The 7,575-nt window shown below is 40.7% G+C and overlaps 1 pseudogene; it reads left to right on the top strand.

Moving 5' to 3' along the window:
- Positions 1 to 929: 929 nt before the first annotated feature.
- Positions 930 to 2,683, top strand: LOC109675453 (enolase-phosphatase E1 pseudogene; annotated as a pseudogene).
- Positions 2,684 to 7,575: the final 4,892 nt, after the last annotated feature.

Below are 7,575 nucleotides of genomic sequence, written 5' to 3'. Positions count from 1 at the left end.
ACCTAAAACACCTAAGAATTTCTGATGACCAGAGAGGAGGAGAAAGCTCTGGACCCTCAGAAAGAAGAGACACTTGCATTACTCACTGAGGAGAGCAAGGTAGATCTGTGAGTGTGTACTATACCACTTATCTGCCTGTAGAGGATATGCAGTAGCTATCTGAAACTGTGGACAGTGCCAAACAAATATTTGACAAAGTTTAATTTATAAATTACTCACATTAATAGATCAATAATTAAATAGAGCAATTACAGTAATGTACTGTTATAAAAGTTATATGAATATGGTCATTCTAGCTCTTTTCTTTAAAATAACTTATACTGTAGAACTTAGCAACTTCAGGATCCAATTTTTTTCTTTATTTGGTGGAGAAATTTTGCCTTTTCACTTGAAGGCACTTTAAAACTGTTCTTTGGCAACCCCAAATGGCCAGCATCACTGATCTTGTACTTTGCGACAGTGTTAGGCAGAATAAGGGTTACTTAATTTGTACTGTGATATCCTAACAATCAATCTGATAACTGAGCTGGCTACTAGGTGACTGATGGTATATCGTATCACAGCATATACAGTGTGGATACTCTGATTCATGTCCTGGGTTGGATATTGGGAAGATGATACAATATTTCATCATGCTACTAAGAGTAGCACACAATTGAAAACATTAATTGTTTATGTCTGGAATTTTGCATTCAACATTTTGGACTACAGTTGATTGCAGTTGCTGAAATTTTTTAATTTAAACCATGGTAAGTGGGAGATTACTGTAAATTCAAGAAGGGCATTTGAAACTATAATGTTGCTCTCTCCCTGGCTAGTCCGCGTAGGTGGCCTCTCTTTTGCGCTTCAGGCCTCGCCGCCGCCTGCTCCCAGATTGTTGTGGGGCTCTTGAGTCCAAAGTTGTCCTGGGATGCAGCCGTCGGCGCCATCCGCACTCCCTGCCCGCAGGCCGATTCCCTTGGTAGCATCCGGTAGGGAAATGGTCGTGCTTTTGGTGCCCGCCGAAGTCACTGTGATCCTGTTAGATATCGAAGGACATTTTATTTCCTTAGGTCAAGGAAAATGTTAAAGAATATCTACAGACACATTGGGAAGAGGAGGAGTGCCAGCAGGATGTCAGTCTTTTGAGGAAACAGGCTGAAGAAGATGCTCACCTGCAGGGGGCTGTTCCGATCCCGGCAGCCTCTGGGAATGGGGTGGATGACGTACAGCAGATGATCCAGGCTGTGGTAGATAATGTGTGCTGGCAGATGTCTCTGGACCGAAAGACCACGGCACTCAAGCAGCTGCAGGGCCACATGTGGAGGGCAGCATTCACAGCTGGGCGCGTGAAAGCAGAATTCATTGCAGATATAGTTCCAGCAGTCAGGAAGTGGAGAGAGCCTGGAATGAAGGTGTACATCTATTCTTCAGGGAGTGTGGAAGCGCAGAAGCTATTGTTTGGGCATTCTACAGAGGGAGATATTCTTGAGCTTGTTGAAGGTCACTTTGATACCAAGATTGGACACAAAGTAGAGAGTGAGAGTTATCGGAAATTGCAGATAGCATTGGTTGCTCCACCAACAACATCTTGTTTCTGACAGATGTTACTTTGGAGGCCAGAGCTGCTGAGGAAGCAAATGTGCATGTGGCTGTGGTGGTGAGACCTGGCAATGCGGGATTAACAGATGATGAGAAGACATACTACAGCCTCATCACGTCCTTCAGCGAACTATACCTGCCTTCCTCCACATAGGGGAGGGCTGCTAAGGAAGCCCAGACTGCTCCGCAGAGTTGTCTTCTTAGCGTCTAGGTTTATTCTAATGTAAAAGTAACTTACTTATATTTACACACATATATGCAAATGTGTATGTGTGTGCTTAAATTAACTTCCACAGGCACATAAGTGAGAAAAAAAGTCTTCAGTGAAAACAAGAGGTATTTAAAGATGTTTTATATGTAGAAACTGTTTGAGATCATAACTAAGCCTTGAGTGTGGAGTGTAGTTGGTAGAAGAAATTGATAAAATACAGAACAAGTATGCGATGTTCATCAAGTGTATGCCACACTGGAAGGCTGGTTCTGAGAAGATTTTCAGAAGCCTTGTTGTAAAAACTGGCAATGCATCAAGACATTCCTAATGGTAGTTCACTGCCCCTGTTTAATTGTGAGTTAGATGACTACGACAGTGTGTCTCATATTTGTCTCCCTTATGCAAAAGACAGAGGTATTTGTTTCTGCTCCAAAAGAGCAAAACTGGGAAAGAAAGCTCACTTGAGTCTTGATTAGTCAGGATCTGTGTGAGTAACTTAAGAGGAAACTTGCTAATCACATGCACCCACGCAGGCACTTGCTTTGTCAGTGAAAAAGATTCTCTGATCTAACAGCCAAAACAGGAACATGTTCTTAATGTTGAACAGAACAGCCCTAATCCTGCCAGGTGTTACCACCATGGATTTTGCAGTTGCCTTTCTAACTATGTATTAGCATAGTTTGAGAATATATGTTAATTACTATTTTTTAAAAAAAGGTTTTATTGAAATCAGTCCATAACACCCAGAAGAGCCCTAATATGTAATATTTTTCTCTGAAATGGATGTGAAAAATGTAAATTTTATAACAGCATTATTTATTTGGTTCAATTCTAATAGGATTTCATGTCATTTTCATGTTGTGATTAATAAAAGCATTTTTTTCTCTCAAAAAAAAAAGAAACTATAATGTTAAAAATTATGCTTTTTTTTGAGGTTATAGAGATTGAACCCAGAGCCTGGTGTATGATAGGTAAGCACTCTACCACTGTGCTAAATTTCCAGCCTGAAAATGTATGCTGATAGCCTTCATTTGAAAAATATCATTACATTTTTCCTAGTAAAACATCAAGAACCTTATATTTTATTAAGGCTTTAACTTTATTTTCCAAATCTCTTATGTGTATTGATAATGGAAGCACTGAATTTGTTTTTAATGTTGAACTCCTTACCTAGAGTATAAATTTCTCAAAGGAATTGTTTGTGAATCACTAATACCTTGAACAGTGTCTAATGAATAGTCACTACCCCCAAAACATTTTTGGAAGGAATATATAAGTGAATGAAATTTATCTGGGAAATGAGTTTCCCAATGGGTCCCCAGTCTTTGTGATTTTCACTTTTAAAATCCTAAGATTTCTAGAGGTTTTTTTTTCTGTAGTAAAAATTGGTTTCATTGGTAATCAGACAGATATAACAAAACTGAATACTATGATGAGAATATTGGAGGAAGAAGCATCCCAAATCACTTAAAGGGGAACCATTAGATAGCATAAACAAATAGATAAATTTCTCTTTCTAGCTATTATTTCATGGTCTGGATTTTGTATAAGTTCTTCCAGTTTGTCAGGCCCAGAGAATTCCTGAAAAACACTGAGAAGACAGAAACGTTTGTCTGGACATGATTAATTTGCTCAGAAGGCTGAGAAATGAAGTCTTGGGGCAATGTGAGTGATCTTCTGCAATGGGAAGTAGTTTAGGACTAGCTCGTCTGGGTTTCGCAAGTATGGATCATTGAGGGCTTTCAGGAGGGTTGCACACGTGGAACAAGGAATGTACCTTCTACAATTAGACATTTTTAAGTGAACTTGGGTCTTTAGTATCTCGTATACAAAGAAAATAAATGTCTGTAGTATTGTGATCACTCCATGACCTAGGAAACACATAAATGCTAGACATCAAAAAGTAGGAATAGTTCTAGAAATGCATCATCATTGGTACTTCAACCCACATGAGAAAGATATGGAGTGGTGGTATTTTGTTTTTGTTTCAGTGAACTTCTTTAATGCCAATTCTGTGGGATAGTGCTGATGACTAGTAGGGACAATTATCTGATAGTGGACATGGATGCTGAAGAAGGATCTGAGTATGGATTCCTTTGAAGAAGACTGCAGAAAGAATTGAGATGCAGTAGCTATATGGAAATACAGGAGTGGAAAGAGAGAAAGGGAAAGGAGGGTTGCCATTAAGAGGTGTACTATCAAGCATGTTACCACTGTGCATTGATGACTGGAGCTCTATTCTATTAGGAAACTCTTGGAGGCAGTTTGGTGCATATATTTAAGAATCATTTATTCTTAGGGGGCAAGGGGCTAGCCTATTAATTCAATAATCCAACAATCATTGGCTGAAGTCTTCTTCCCAGGACATTATTCTTCTGAGTCTTACTCCTGGCTTGACTGGTCAGAGTGGGCTTTGGTTGCCAAGGAAAATCCTTAGGCAGGTGAAAATCTCAGAATTTGTACCTAAGTGGTAAGTCAGCAGTGGTTGGGTTAGGGCACTGACAGAGTCTGCTATGTACAACAAGAAATGGTTTTAACAGTAGTCCATATACTGGCATTTCAGAGGGCCAGGGAGTGGATAGATCAATAGCTGTTCTCAATCTGACTGTGCCTTCGCTGAAAAATTCCCATGCCCACCTCTCAGAAGCATCTGTGATATAGGAGAGAGAGAGAGAGAGAAAGAGAGAGAGAGAGAGAGAGAGAGAGAGAGAGAGAGATCCAGTCAGCAATTACTGGCATTCAGATTGTTGTGGATTTCAAGACTGAACTAAACCAATGTCAGCCAATCAACAAAACATCCTAGGAGATTAGAATGGTGAAACGTGACCTCAAAATTGAAGAGGCTCTGGAGCTTGTGATCATGGATGCTATCAGAAATATTTCACAATATATATGGTGATACACACAAATAAGGTGGCCAGCCAATAGAGCTAAAAATTGACATTTTAGGGCCCCAGCTGCATGGGAGAACTAACTCTGTAGGTATTGGATCCTGTGGAAGGAGCAAGAGTGGTAGGGGTAGTGGGGGGCACCTCTAGAATGTATCAGTAGCCCAAGAAAGCTCATTTATTACCTAGTCTGGTACAAGAAGAGTGATCTAGCTACCCTGCATTAGCAGTTCCTTTTGGTACCACAGACTCATTTCAGCAGCACCTTTATGTAGATTAGGGGAAAGCATTCTCTGCTGCAGGCTCCTGGTTTCATGGTGACAAGGACAAGGAGTCAGCACTAAGAGTTCTAAGAAATGAGAGGTGCCCCTCTGGGAAAATGAGTTGAAAAATAGGTAGCTCCTGAGTGAAAATGTGCTGTCCTTAGGAGAATGAACTGGAAGAGCTCCTACCCTAACCCACGAAGAAGGTCCCCCTTGGGAGTCAAGGTCTCTGAAAGAACTGACCCCTGATAGATGAAGCATGGAAGTTTGCCTGTTGGAAATGGGCTAGATTTCAGCATCACCATGTCCCTATGACAGGGCACTTTGTGCAGTGCACAAACCATACTTTCTCAAGCAGAGACACTGAACCCATCTATACTCCTCAAAGTTATCCCACCACATCCCCTAAACTTACTTCTTCCTCTTTCTTCCTGAGCACTATGCCTCCACCCCAGCAAAGTAAGTTAAAAGCTTTAGATTGTATACCCATGAAAACAGATTTGGATCATTCTCTTTCATTTTTTTACCTTTGGCACGTTTAACACATCACAACAGTGTATTGGGGAAAAAACAGATGGCAAAGTAGATGTATGGCTCTGTGGAGAGGTGCTTTTTTCTAATGTTTGGCCCATAACCTTGAACCCAAGGCAACTGCTCCATTCCCAAGTAAGAGAAGCATCCAGGAATGTTATGCACTCCTGCAGTTATTATGCTATGTCTTTCAGGTCAGCCTGCAGGGACGTCTTCCAGAGTTAGCAGGATGATTCAGTGTTCGCAGCCCATTGATTTCCTGGCCATGGCAACAGAATTGTTGATAAGGTGCCAGTTATGGCAAAGGTTGTTTTTGGGACCCATTCTTTTTCTAACTGAACCTCAAATTGTCAAGGTTCCAGAGAATCTGTGATGACTTTTAGTCACTATGGTCTGGACTGGGTTCTGATCATTGATTTGATTTCTGCATTGGGCATCTAATATGCCACTACAATCATTGTGCATATTTATATCAGACTACATATCTTGTATAATCCCAATGCTGAAAATTTAGGACCTCCATTTTGAGAGCTTTCATGATATATATTATGACACAAACACATAACAGGCTCTGAGGAGGATGAGAAGAGAATTGATTTTCCACTTAACTACCTCAGCAGTGTCCAGCAGGTCACCTCACACCCTGAAAAGCAGATCAGTTTCTTGCAGTTGAAATGTTTTATAACACTGTGCCTACAAATCATACTGTCTTGAAGGCAGACTCGTAATTCTTCTAGGGCATTGTAAAGCAGGAATGTAATTCTTATGAACTTGGGAGGGGTTTGCATTGCCTGTGTCAAAGTCACCCTGGGCTTTTCCCAAGTAGCATAGAGGCAGGCATGCTGAGCTAGGCATAGTAGTGCATAAGTGTCTTCCCAGTAACTCCACACCTTGAAGTGGTAGAATTCCTACTAATTGCCTTTTTCACATCTCCTGCCCAGTTATCTCATTATACCAACGGGTTGGGGTTCATTCTATTCACATTTTCTTATCTAACCCAGTTACCTCTCTGTACTCAGGTTAAGGGCCCTTTCTAGTTGCCTCATAATTGTCCCCTGTCAGATAAGACCCCTTAAATGATGTTTCCGAGATCCTTCTCTTTCTGTTTTCACACTCTCTCCCAAGTTTCACTGTGTTACTGATAGTCTACTCTCCTTTTATTTCTTTATTCATAGTTCTTTGCAGTTCCTTCACTGTGGTGGTTGTGCAGATTCTATTCCTTCAGATCTTTTACTTCCTCTCTATAGTCACACCACTGCATTCATGAATCAGGCCTCATTCTCTTTGCTCTGGTTACACCAGGTCTGGTAACATCATTGCAATGATAGCATGGATATGCTCATCTATGCTCTGTGTTCACCAACTGGTCAAGAAGAGGGTACACTGACAGTGAGAAAATCTTTCTATTTGGTCTGTTAACACTCTGTTCACTTAACAACCATATAGATTGTTCTTCTTCACCCTGCTCATATCCCATACCTGGTTACACAACTTCATGGAAGGTAGAATAATCTTTCTTTTTGTTCCTTGTCCACATATACAATAGTGATGAGAGTGTGAGGATTCCTGCTTGCTCTTTCATATATGCTGTGCACTTATACTTTGGCACTGATTGTCTTTTGTTGACCTTGTTCACAATTACTGACCCAGGTACAATATTGCCCTTATGCTTTGGATATTCTACTTCTTGTCCAATCATTACTCTTAGCAGTGTAGCCACTATAAAGCTGATGCTGCTGGGTTCCTCCCCCTTTCCCAGTTATACAACTCTGCTGAGCTATATCACAGTACTGATGGTTTTTACAGCATGAGCATCACTGTTTGCCCTATTGATGTGACCTGTCAGGTTACACATGAGTACCAGTGGTGTGAGGATTCTCTTGTTTTTTCTGTTCACATCCCCTGTCTAGTTTCACCATCGAACTTTTGAGGTAGGTATGTTCTTCTTTAACTTTCTCACAACTCACATTCACATTTTTCTATGTAGTCCTTATTTTGTCTTTTCACAAGTAGAGGAAACACTCCTCAGAATGAACTGAAACATGAAATTTGAAAAATGTTCCCATTCCCCCAAATACAAGGACAACTTTCCTGATTTGCC

Source organism: Castor canadensis, chromosome X (assembly GCF_047511655.1).
Source record: "Castor canadensis chromosome X, mCasCan1.hap1v2, whole genome shotgun sequence".
NCBI lineage: Eukaryota > Metazoa > Chordata > Mammalia > Rodentia > Castoridae > Castor > Castor canadensis.
The sequence above is the reverse complement of the archived record's forward strand: the minus strand, read 5'-3'. Positions and strand labels throughout refer to the sequence as shown.